Below are 13690 nucleotides of genomic sequence, written 5' to 3'. Positions count from 1 at the left end.
GTTTTGATTTACATTTCCCTGATGATCAGTGATGTTGAGCATCTTTTCATGTGTCTTTTGGCCATCTGGATGTCTTCTTTGGAAAAATGTCTATTCATGTCTTCTGTCCGTTTTAAATTGGATTATTTATTTTTTGAGTGTTGAGTTCTTTAAGTTCTTTATATACTTTGGATACTAACCCTTTATCATATATGTCATTTGCAAATATCTCCTCCCATTCCATAGGCTGCCTTTTAGTTTTGTTGATTGTTTCCTTCACTGTGCAGAAGCTTTTTATTTTGATGTAGTCTCAATAGCCTATTTTTTAAATTTTTATTTATATTCAATTTAGTTACCATATAGTGTACTATTAGTTTCAGGGTAGAATTTAGTGATTTATCAGTTGCATATAGCACCCAGTGCTTTTTACATCAAGTACCCTCCTTAATGCCCATCACCCAATTACCCATCCCCCCATCCACCTCCCCTCCAGGAACGTTTGGTTCATCAGGGATATTGGCCTGTAGTTTTCTTTTAGTGCCGTCTTTACCTGGTTTGGGTATCAGGGTAATGCTGGCCTCATAGAATGAATTTGGAAGTTTTCCTTCCTTTTCTTTTTTGGAACAGTTTAAGAAGGGTAGGTACTACTCCTCTTTAAGTGTTTGGCAGAATTCCCCTGTGAAACCACCTGGCCCTGGACTTCTGTTTGTTGAGAGTTTTTTGATTACTGAATTAATTTCTTTGCTGGTTATTGGTCTATTCAAGTTTTCTACTTCTTCTTGTTTCAGGGTTTTTTTTAATATATATCTTTCCTTTTTTTGAAGATTTTATTTATTTATTTGACAGAGAGAGAGAAAATCAAGCAGGGGGAACAGCAGGCAAAGGGAGAGGGAGAAGCAGGCTCCCCACAGAGCAGGGGGAGCCCGATGTGGGGCTCAGTCCCAGGACCCCAGGATCATGACCTGAGCCGAAGGCAGTCACTTAACCAACTGAGCCACCCAGGCACCCTTCCTGTTTCAGTTTTGGTAGTTTATTTGTTTCTAGGAATTTATGCATTTCTTCCAGGTTGTCAACTTGGTTGCCATATATTTTTTCCATAATATTCTCTTACAATTGTTTGTATTTCTGTGGTGTTGGTTGTTATGTCTCCTGTCTTCTTTGTGATTTTATTTACTTGAGTCCTTTCTTTTTTCTTTTTGATAAGTCTGGCTAGAGGTTTATCAATTTTATTAATTTTTTCAAAAACTTAACTCCTGGTTTCATTGATCTATTCTATTGGGGTTTTTAGTTTCTGTATCATTTCTTTCTGCTCTAATCCTATTATTTTCTTCCTTCTGCTGGCTTTAGGCTTCATTTGTTGTTCTTTTTTAGCTCCTTCAGGTGTAAGGCTTAGCTATTTATTTGAGATTTTTCTTGTTTCTTGAGGTAGGCCTCTGTTGCTGTATATTTTCCTCTTAGGACCACTTTTGCTGCATCCCAAGGGTTTTGGACTTCTGTGTTTTCATTTTCATTTGTTTCCATGCATTTTTACATTTCTTCTTTGATTTCCTGGTTGACCCATTCATTGTTTAGTAGCATGTTGTTTAACCTCCATGTATTTTTTCTTGTGGTTGACTTCTAGTTCCACAGCATTGTGGTCAGAAAAGGTGTACGGTATCTTTTCAATCTTTTTGTATTTATTCAGTCCATCCTGATTTGTGATCTAACATGTGATCTCTTCTGGAGAATGTCCTGTTTACACTTGAAAAGAATGTGTATTCTGCTGCTTTAGGATGAAATGTTCTAAATATATCAGTTAAGTCCATCTGCTCCAGTGTGTCATTCAAAGCCATTGTTTCCTTGTTGATTTTCTGCTTAGATGATCTGTCCATGGCTGTAAGTGGGGTGTTAAATTCCCCTACTATTGTTGTATTATTATCAATGAGTTCCTTTATGTTTGTTATTAATTATTTTACGTATTTGGGTGCTCCCATGTTGGGTGCATAAATATTTACAATTGTTAGATCTTCTTGTTGGATTGTCCCCTCTATTATGATATAGTGCTTTTATCTCTTGTTACAGTGTTTGTTTTAAAGCCTAGTTTGTCCAATATAAGCATTGCTACTCTAGCTTTCTTTTGACATCCATTTGCATGATAAATGTTTCTCCATCCCTTCACATTCAATCTACAGGTGACTTTAGGTCTAAAATTAGTCTGTTATTGGCAGCATATAGATGGGTCTTGTTTTTTTATCCATTCTGACGCCCTATGTCTCTTGATTGGAGCCTTTAGTCCATTTACTGAGAATATTTTTTAAACCATAAATGTATAATGGCATGTGTCAAATATTTTAATGCATTTATTGAGATGATTTTATCCATTTTTCAATTAATGTGGTGAATTATATTAAAAGATTTTTGAATTTTAAACCAATCTGGCATTCTTGCATTCCCACTCGATTATGATGTTTTTCCTTTTTACATGTTGTCAGCTTTGACTTGCTAATATTTCATTAAGGTTTTATGTCTCTACATTTATCAGAAATACTGGTCAGTAGTTTTTGTCTTATAAAATATTTGTCAACTTTTGACCTAAGTTTATACTTGCTTTATAAAATTAATTGGGAATTGTTCTTTCTTCAATTTTCTGAAAGATTGTGTGATATAACATTATCTCTTCTTCATTAAATGTTTGATAAAAATCACCAGTGAAATTATCTGGCCTCAGGTTTTTTTTGTGTGATGATGAGGTGAAGGGTTTTGTTAATAAACTTCCTTAGTAGATACAGATTACTTTATTTTTCTATTTTTTGAGGCAATTGTTAAGTTATCTCTTCCAAGTAATTTTCAATGTTATCTAAGGTGTCAAATTTATTGATATAGTTTTCATAATGTTTCCTTACTCTATTTGTAACATCTGCAGGATCTATAATGATATCCTGCTTCCATGTCTGATATTGGCATTTCTTTGCTCACTCATATGCATTCTCTCTCTTTCTATCATCTCTATCTCTATCTCTACTTCTATCTCTTATTGTCTTCCTAGTTACATCAAGTGTGTTAATATTTGCAAAGAACCTACTGTTTATTTTTGTTAATTTTCTCCATTGTGTTCTATTTCATTGATTTTTGCTCTTTATTATTTCCTTCCTTCCATTTAATTTGGGTTGATTTTGCTTGTTTTTCTAGTTTTTTGAGGTAAGAATGTAGATTATTGATTTGTGAATTTTCCTCTGTTGTAATATAAGAATTTAAATGTAGAAATTTTCTTTACAAATTGCATTATCTGTAGATACCTCCATCCCCTCCCATTGGCATGCTATATTCTTTATTTTTATGCAGTTCAAATATTTTCTCTAATTTTTTCATGATTTCTTTTTATTTTTTAGTATGATTATACTTTGGTTAGAAAGCATACTCTATAAGAGTTCTATCTTTTGGAATTTTTAATACTTATTTTATGGACTCTTATATAGTCTATCTGTGTGAACATTTTATCTCTACCTCAAAACAATGTGTGCACTAATTACACAATCTGCAGCATCACCATGGGTCACATATTTATGCTTCTCTGCATGCCTATTAATGGTTATTATACACTAGGCATTGTGGTTTACACAATAGAGACATTCTGAATTCTGTTGTCTTCTTTTGAAGATTACTGGAATTTGTTCTTTCAGGGAGTTAAATATCTGACCCATCACTTTCACCTTGAAACTTCATTTTTACACTTTCTTAGGGTTGGTTGGTAAAAATCCATACTTCTACCAAGCCATTCTTACCTTTTTCAATTTGAACTCCAAACTCTGTCACCCTTGCACCAAGAAACCACTGAAATCTCTGCTTGTGTTTTTCAGCCTTCCAACTGTAGTTTTCCATTGGCTCATTGCTCTTTGGACTTTTCCCTATACAAACACAGTTCATGATTCAACCAAACACTTGAAGAAAGTTCATACCCATATTTTGGGGCAACTCTCACTTTGCATTGCTCCTTTCCAGGATATCTCTCTTCAATTTCTAATGATTCTGGCAATTACAGGCTCCCTTTGTTTGACACTTTAAGCCAATAGAACGGTGATTTTCTGCTAAAGTGCTTGCATCCCTCTTTTATGAAAACTGAAGAGTGCCCTGGGAGAAAAGTCTTATAATCATGAATCTCACCCAGTGCACTCTCCTTTTTTCAAAGATTGAATCTCCTCCAGTTTCTAACAGATTTCAGTCTCCCGTGCCTTCAAATAGTTACATTTTTAAAAATTTGTACTCAGTTTATAAGTATCTGTGGGAGGATTATTCTGAAACAAACTACTCTGCCATTATCAGAAGCAGAACTAAAGATACATATTTTTTTAAAATACAGCTGCAATATTAAGGAAAAAAAGATACACATTTTTAAACGAACATGCTAGAAGGCTCAACTCTTGTGAAACTTCCATTTAAAAAGCCTAACTGAACGTCGTTTGATTATCGCTCTGTGCAATACACCGTTAGCAACATGAACAATCTTTATAAAGTATATAAATTTATTTTGGAAAGGTGGTTTCAATAAGTTAATTATACATATACATTGGACAGAATTATTGTGAAACATCCAATAAAAAGTTCAATTAAGCATCTAAATTATACATTTAATCATAGTTTTAAACTGCACACAAAACTGATTCGCATGTCTTTGCACTTGAGAAATGTTTAATGTAAGATGAACATTGCATTTCTGTGCAGTCTCAACCCTATTAGTTATTTCTGCTGGAGAAATGGCAATGCATCTTTTTATCAAGTTTATTTTTGCTGAACCTGCAGTTTATTGAAAATCTCAGTTCTTGCCTTTCTTGAACCCTCAGTGCTGAAATTCAGGAACTTCTTCACTTTTTTTGAGTGTTGTATCACCCAAAACACACCTGTAGGCCTAGTGTGATGTGTATTTTGTTTATTCAGAAAGGTGTTGCTCATAAGAATGGCTGCCAGGGGCTTTGAGGTTTTCATTATGACTTTATTGGTTTGGAAAAACCCATGTAAATCGCCAGCTGTTTTTCCTATATCATATGAAAGTCAGATAAGCAATAGCATTCTTAATATTCTGAGGAGTGACATGGGAGCCGTAAAACTTAAGTGACCGGGGATGTACTGTATGGTGACTAACATAGTATAATAAAAAATCATTAAAAAAAAAAACTTAAGTGAAATCTTATTTCCATACAACCTTTAAAATAAGCCTTACACTCCTTTTTTTGTGTGGGTGCCCAAATTAACATACAATGTACAGATAATGGACATTTATGTGTTCAAGCTACTGTTTAGTTGAAAGATTCTTATCTCATTGGTGAAGTTACACATGCTCTGTTTTTTATAACTATTAATAACATCACAAACCTATTTTTGATTATCCTCAGTTTTGTAGGAAACTGTTAAACTGTCTTCCAAAATAGCTATACTAATTTGCCTTCCCACCAGCAATTACTGAGTGTTCCTTTTGCTTTACGTCCTCATCAGTATTTGGTATTTTCAGTGTTCTGGACTTTAGCCACTTGAATAGGTTAGGGGTGGTACCTCAATGCTGTTTGAATATGCAGTTCCCTAATGACATGGTCAGCAGGTTCACAAATATGTACAAAAGCCACACAGTGGAAGAAAATGTTGGTGAATAAAATATCCAACAAAAGACCTATATCTGAAATACAAAAAGAATCCTCAAAATTGAAAAATTAGAAAATGAACAACTTAATTTTTAAATGAGCAACATGCATCAATCCACACTTCAGTATAGTTGACATATGGATGTTAAATAAGCACATGAAAAATTTCTCTACATCATTAGCCGTTACAGAAATGCAACTTAAATTCATGATTCAAATGGGAAAAAATGATATATTAGACTTCTTCAATATTTAAAAATATTTCCCAGGACATATTGGACTTCCTCAATATTTAAAAATATTTCCCAGGGCTGACAACAGAATAAGGGTGGATTCTCTGAGGTCCTGTGTGTACTAGGGTAGTAGGTCTCCTTAGTCCTCCTCAGGACCATCATATTTACTCCTGACAGGGCCTGCATGCCCTCTCCATCTGCTGACCTGAGGATGGTCCATCAAGTCAAGGCCACCATCTCCTGGGATGACAGAAAAAGAAGTCAAGGAGATGCAGAGTTGTCTTTACCTGATGTCCATGCATAAGGCCTCTCGGGACTGACAATGGGGGTGGATTTCTGTGAGATTCCATCTGTCTATGATGAGAGGTCCCCTCTGTCCTCCCTCTGGGTCCTCACCTTGATTCACGGCAAAGTCTAGGATTCCTCCCTCTGCTGAACCAGGTTGTACCCCTCAGAAAAAGTTTCATCTCCCTCAGCCTCCCAGGATGGAAGTCCAGATACACTACACCAGGGAAACTGCATGGGTCTTCTGAGGGCAGACAGCAAGGGCAGAGCAAGGCTGCGGCCCCTGCTATCAGCAGTGAAATAGCCCCTCAGTCCTTCCACAGAAGCCTTAGCTTGAAGCCTGGCCTGGTGATAACTTTTATCTGCTGATCTGAAGCCCCACCCTGCAGAGGAAGCCTCACACCCAGTCCCTCAAGCTCCCAAGATGGAAGTTCAGAAATCACACAGCTGAAGACCCTGTCTTGGGCTTTTGGAGGCTGACATCAGGGGCAGGGTGGGACTGAGGTTCCCTGCATCTATGGTGGGAGATCCCTTATGCTCTTGCTTAGAAGCCCCACCAGGAAACCCAGGAGGACCTGGGACTCCTCCCTCCTGTTCTGAGGCCCCCTCAGATGATTCTGGGCTTCCCTCAGACTCCATTGATGGGGTCAAGAAACACCACATCTGGGGACCCTGCCCAGAGTTTCTCTGGGTCAGGCAGGACTGGTGCTCCTTCATCTGAGGTTGGAAGTCCCCCCAGTCCTTCCTTAATGTCCTTTCTTTGACGACTTGCCAGGATCAGAGAAAAAATGGCAAATCGAAAAGTATAAATCTCAAATACAAAAAAATACAAGAAAATCTAATGAGCTGGAATTAGGCAAAGAGCTCTAAAAAATGACATCAAAAAATGATTCAAAAAGAAAAATGATAAATTGAACATCACCAATATTTAAAAATTTTATCTCTCTGAGAAAGAAATGCTCAAGAGCAAAGTCAGGCTATAGACTGGAAAACAATATTTGCAAATCAACTTAGGATCTGTATGCAGAATATATAAAGGCCCTCAAAACAAAAAAAATACAGGGAAAACAATTTTTAAATGGGCAGAATATACTTCACCAAAACTAATGTATGCATGTTAAATAAGCCCATGAAAAATTTTTTCTACATTATTAGCCATTAGAGAAAAGCAAATTAAAAGCACAGTAAGATGCAACTTTTGAGAATAGATTTTAAAAAATACCATTGACATTACTAAGCACTGGCAAGTATGTAGAACAGCTTGAACTCTCATGCATTGCCCCAGTGAATGTAAAGTTGAACAGTCACTGTGGGGAATGACTTTGTAATTTCTTATATCCATATACACTTATCATTTGACTCAACAATCCCATGCCTGGGAGAAAAAAAAATTATGTTCACACAAAAATCTATACATGATTGTCTATGATTGCTCTATTCATATACGACAAAAGCTGAAAACAATCTAATGTCCTCGCAAGGGTGAATGAATTAATGAACTGGGGAGCATCCACATAATGGAATACTACTAAGCAGCAAAAGCTTTAGACTATTGACACACAAATCAATTTAGAAGAATCTCAAAGACTGTTTACTGAGTAAGCAAAGCCAGTATCAAAAAGTTATATACTGTATTACTTCAATTATATGACACTCTTTGAAATATATAACTATGGATGTGGAAAACAGATGAGTGGCTGTCGGAAGAGTATATAAATGCAAATAGCACATGAGAAGGTTTTTTAATTTTTTTTTAGGGGGCAGTTATGGAACCATTCAGTATCCTGATTATGGTGGTGGTTACACAAATCTAGACAGGGGTAAAAATCATGGCGCTGTACACCAAAAAAGTATTATTGTTTGCTATTTTTAAAAATAAAATGAAAATGGAAAAAGAAGATAGGTAGATAATTATAATAATGTCAGAAAAAAATTCACTTCATAAGAAGTTACCAAGAATAAATAACAGATGTTACATAATGTTAAAAGAGTCAAATTATCAAGATGACGTAGCAGTCTTTAATATGTACAAACTTAGAAGCAGAGGTTCAAAACACATTAACTAAAAAAAACCAAGAGATTGGGAAATGAGAAATAGTTGAAGCTACAATTATATTTGGAGACATCTTCATTCCTCTCTGTATAAATAATAAAATAATTAAAATATGAAACCTGAAAAAGAATATTAACCAAATTGACTTACTTGGCATTTACAAAACCTTCCAACAGCAAAATGTACATTCTTTTCAAGTGCACGCAGAACATTCACACAGACCATAAAACAACACCTGACAAATTTTTTAAAAAATGGAAATTATGTATTGCTCTACCCATAATAGAATTAAAGCAAAGAATTAAATCAAAGAGATATGTAAAAAGTCACCAAAGTTTTGGAAACTAAACAACACATTTTACCAACCCTACTTGAAAGAAATTATTGGGGGAAGTTAGGAAATATTTCCAACTAAATGAAAATGAAAACAGGACACGTCCGAATTTAAGGGATTCAGCTAACGCTGTGCTTAAAGGTAAATTTATGTCATTGAATGCTTTTATTTGGCATAAAAAAGACCCAAATCAATAGTCTAATATTCCACCTAAAGTGTAAAAAGAAAAATAAATTCAACCCAAGTAATGCAGAAGAATGGGAATAATATAGATAAGAGCAGAAATCAATGAAGTTGAATTTAGAAAAACAATGGCTATCAATGGACATAAAACTGGTTCTTTGAAAAGATCAGAGAAGCTAAAATATCTGCTGTTGTTCTGAGAGATTAAAATAAAAAGAGGTTGAGAAGCAATGGTGTAGGCTCAAAGTAACGGGAGCTATAGAGAGAGAAAGGGACATATCATGGAATTGCTTTCAGAAAGTGCAAAAATGACAAGAACGTGTCATATAATCAAGCTCTTGGCAGTGCCAGAATTCCAGGCAGCAAAACCAGGATTCAGTGCTTTGGGTATATTAGGGTCTACACAGATAGATGCCTGTGTAGGAGCTTGATGAAATCCATGTCTGAGGAAGGGTCTTCCATCCGCTGTGCTCAGGGAAAGCCTACAGTTCTAGGGCTGGGTGTGAGAACCCACCGCCCCAGGGCTCAAGGAAAGAAAGCATGCTGAACTGGTAGGGACTCTGGGCTTAACAGTCCTCATTTTGATCAGACTATTTTGCCTTCCTCAAGTTCATGGATCAGATTCATTTTGAAGGCTTCCATTGGAATGAGAGAGGTCCCACTTCTAAAATTTTGACAATGTCCACCAGTTAGATATCATAAGCATCATGGAGAACTGGCCTCCAGGTACTCTGGCCCAAGTTGGCCTCAGTCTTGCTCTGTTTGTTTGTTATGAAAAACTTTAGTTACTGCACAGCTGCCAGCTTCCTAAAACAGATACACTAGATTAGAGGAAGGAGTAAGTGTCTGGGTATTGATAGGCATGAGCCGAGACTTGAACAAAGGATGCCAAGAGCAGAGCTGTAAAAGTGATCTGAGATAGTAGATGTAAGATTGAAATGTCATGATCACTGTATATATAATATGAGCCACAAATACACAGGCATGGACACGGGCAGGTGTAATATTTTTCCCTTTAAATTATTACCTGGATGTATTATGCCTTTTTTAAAATTTTGGCTGCCAAGTGTGTTCACAGGAAAAGGATGACATTCTGCAACATGTAGATTTCTATACAACACTCTACTGATGCAGCTTAGTCTAGTCTCTAGCCTAGTATCCTCTACTGAGAGTCTAACCCATGGTTCCTACTGCTTACCAGACCTATTCACCTGGACATCCCTCTCAACTTCACCATCTACATGGCCCACACTGATATTATCTGCCACACCCTTCTTCATGTCCACAGTAATTCAAATTGCCACCAATTCTTTCTCCCTGAGATCTCCCAAACCTATTCATGAAAGATGTTCTGTAGAATCTTCACTCCCTACTAAACACCCAGATTCCTAACCAACTGACAGAAGGAATTACAGTTTCTCAGAGCCCCAAAGTGCTTTGGCTCAGGGCTTATTTGACTGCTCCCATCTGGAGTCTCACTGCCTCACTCTTTTTTCTGGTTCTGTAGCTCTTAGAGGACATCTCACTATCTTCCTGGTATATTGCTGCTCCTAGCCACTCCTGTTCTTTGGGTAGGGTTCTGTCCTACTGATCCCCACTACTAAAGCAGGGCTTTCCAAAGTGCAAGTACTGAAGAGATGTTTGGTGAATGAGTCAGTGAGCAGGGACTTTCCTCTATTAAGATTTCATCTACTTTCTTGAATAGGCCAAGCAAATCCAAGTATATCTTTTTAATTTTCCAGAATGGTGGACTGGAAGGTATAAACAAACCCAAGGATAAACTAACCTTTACATTTTCCCCTCTGTTTATTGAACCCTATACTTTACTGCTCAGCTCTTTCACATTTCCAAAGAAATTTCTATTCCAATGTTTTCTTGTACCAGATCCCCCAAAAGATGGGAGGTTGCCCAAATTTTTGCAAAATATTGAAACTCTTATTCTTAAACCTGAAAAACAGAAATAAATGCATTACCAATGTCATTCAAAACTTAGGGTCTTTAGGGAATTAAACCTTCCATTAAAAGGGACATTTGAAAAATATCAAAGAAAAAAAAAGATAAACTTCCAAGTCACCCATACAGAATGGGAACACAAAGTTGTACGTTGTGTTCTCCCCAGCCTGACCCTGACTCTCCTCTACTCAGAGCCAAGACTGCCCTCCTTGAACACAGAGTGATGATTCAGCCTCACTCTTCAGTCAGGACAGTAAAAGCTGCTGAACAATGCTGTGCAAGGAACATGGCATTAGTATTATCCATGGAGCCAATTCTGGCCTGGGCCCCCCCTTCCTCATCTCTTAAAGCCTCCTCATACCAGCATGAGAAGAAAGTAGGGTCAGTCCCTTTGACCTTGGCGAAAAATTACAGAACTTCCATCTTGCTGGTTTCAGCATGAGCCCTGGGACCCACAGGAATTCACAGCGTGGAGGATCACTGTTAGGCACCTGCCGGTACTCCAGGTAATTCTCCTGCACCCAATCTCTGGTGATGAGCTTCCTGGGCTCCCCATAAATGAAATGCTCCCTCCTAGCGCACACTCCCATCATATTCAGGAAATCCCAGATGTCTTCCTCGGGGGCACAACTGCCCTCTATGAAGATCACACCCAGGATGATTATCAGGAGACCATTTTTAGGCACGCTGTAGTTGTCGCTAAGCATCTCATCAAGGGTGAGGTCCAGTGAATTGACAAGGACATAGGAGTGGGTGGTGGGGTCCACTTCCTTCACATCAATGCCAGAGATCACCTCCAAACACTTGAAGATTACAGGGAATTGTTTCTTGTACCTTTTGATGACAACCTTCAGCATTTCTGCCTCTGTGATGGGCTCCTTCAATCGATACTTGAGGACCATGAAATGCACCAAATCAGCCACCTTCTCATGTAGTGGGTCTCTGGGCAAAGATTCAGTGTCTGTTGAGGTCTGCAGGGAACTTGTATCTTCTTGGCTATTGGAGACTCCCTCTGATGTGCTCCATGATGCAGAGAAGGAGCAGGAGCTCTGAGGACTCTGGGGAGGACTCAGTGTTGCAGCAGGCTCCCCTTCCTCCTCCTCCTCTGGGGAGACTGGGATCACAGGAGAGGAAAGCGGGGAGGAAGAGGTGAAGGGGTAGGAGAAGTTGAAAGAGCAAGAGGAAATGGAGGAAGTCTCCTCCTCACCCTCAGCTATGAGAACGTGTACTACTGCCAGGCCCTGTATCTCACTTTGGGCCTGAAAGCCTGGCTCGAATATGAGACATAGATGCCTTGGAGAGTGAGGCATGATGACTGTTATTGGCAGCAGCAAGTAGAAGTGTGAGCAGGATGGTGGGAGATGGGGTACCACAGGTCTGGAGAAGAGGGGGAGAGGGTCAGCAGCCTCAGCAGAGAAATGCACATTTGGCAGCTCTGGACAAAGGCTGACTGTGTTCTAGGATGGGAAGTGCCCTCAAGCCAAGATCCCCATTTCCCTGAGACCCCCAAAGAGGATGTAAAGAAGTGGGATCATCTGCCTGAAGGCCCTGCCTGGGGCTTCCTAAGACTGAAAGTCGGAATGGGTTTCTGAGAATACACTCTAGGCTGGAAGATCCCCTCTGCCCTCTCCCTCAGAGTCCTCTTGTTGATGCCTGGTTGGGCCCGAAACTCCTCCCTCTGCTAACCTGAGGTTACACCCCTCAGAGAGGACCTCACCACTTTCAGCCTCCCAAGTTGGAAGTCCAGATATACCACATCCAGCCTCCCTGCCTGGGGCCTCACAAGACTGAAATGGACAGAGCAGTCCTGGGTCTCCCTCTGTATGGAGTGGGAGGTCCCTTAAATCGTCCTTCTTTAGTCATCAGCTTGATGCCTGGCAGTTCCTGGACTCTTTTCTCTTGTGTCCTGAGCTGGGCCCCTTCAGAATAAGATCCTCACTTCTCTGACAACTCCCTCCCACTCAGATGGAAGAGTAGAAAACTCACTCCCATCACACATGGCTAAGTCTCCCTCAACTTCCCAAGCTGAGAGCATGTTAGGACTGGATTCTATGGGGCCCATTATGTTCTAGGATGGCAGATGCCCTTAGTCCTCTTCAAGGTATACATGTTTGCCCCATCTGGGCCTGAGCTCTCTCTTTCATGAAAGTAAGGATGAGTCCCTCAGGCCAAGATTTCCATGTCCATGTGATGCATGAAGAGGTTAGGAGTGAATCTGCCTGACACTCCTGCCTAGAGCATCTCTGGGCTAACAGCAGGGGCATGGCAGTGTCTGGCAGCCCTCTGTGTTGAAAGTTCCCCTGAGTCCTCTCTCAAGAGTCCTCACTTTGAATACTGGCCCTGCCTGGGCCCCCTTTCCCTGTTTACCCAAGAGTGTCCTCCTCAGACCAAGGTACTCACTTCCTTGAGACAATCTGGCCGCATTGAGGGTCCACCATATGCTTACACCTTGTCTCAGGGCCTCTGAGAGCTGTCAACATGGGCATGGTGAGGCTGAGGCCCATCACTCCTGGGTGGTGGGTTTTATCAGTCCTTACTCAGAGTCCATACCTTGACTCCTGGTTAAGCTTGGACCTCCTCCCTCTACTGACCTGATTTTGGCCCCTCAGACTGAGGTCCTCACCTCTCCTGGATGCCCTAGGGGAAATTAGATGCTGCTGCTCATAGCTACTGTGTCCCAGGGCCTATTAGATCTAACATTGGGAGACAGGACTGGATTGTGTGTGGCATTCCTTTGTTCTATGGTATAGTACCCTCCATCCTCCCACAAGATACTAATATTCAAACCTGGCAAGGCTCAGCCACACCACTCTCTACTGACTTTAATGTTGCCCTCTCAGCCGGGGCCTTAGCTCTCGAAGATACTCCTCACCATTGATAGAAGTGGAAGAATACCACATCTGGCCACCGTTTGTCCAAACATGGCTGACAACAGGTACAGGGCAAGGTTTCTGTGGGGCCTTTCTATTTGCAATGGAAAGTCCCATTACACATCCTCAAGATCACCATATTTCCTCCCAGCAAGGTCTGCATTCCTCCCTCTGCTTAGGTAAGGATGTGT

At 39.5% G+C, this 13690-nt stretch overlaps 1 pseudogene; it reads right to left on the bottom strand.

Annotated features, from left to right (window-relative positions):
• Positions 1-10863: 10863 nt before the first annotated feature.
• Positions 10864-11939, bottom strand: LOC113241855 (melanoma-associated antigen 10-like; annotated as a pseudogene).
• Positions 11940-13690: the final 1751 nt, after the last annotated feature.

The sequence above is a fragment of the Ursus arctos genome, chromosome X (assembly GCF_023065955.2).
Source record: "Ursus arctos isolate Adak ecotype North America chromosome X, UrsArc2.0, whole genome shotgun sequence".
In the NCBI taxonomy this organism is placed as follows: Eukaryota; Metazoa; Chordata; class Mammalia; order Carnivora; family Ursidae; genus Ursus; species Ursus arctos.
The sequence above is the reverse complement of the archived record's forward strand: the minus strand, read 5'-3'. Positions and strand labels throughout refer to the sequence as shown.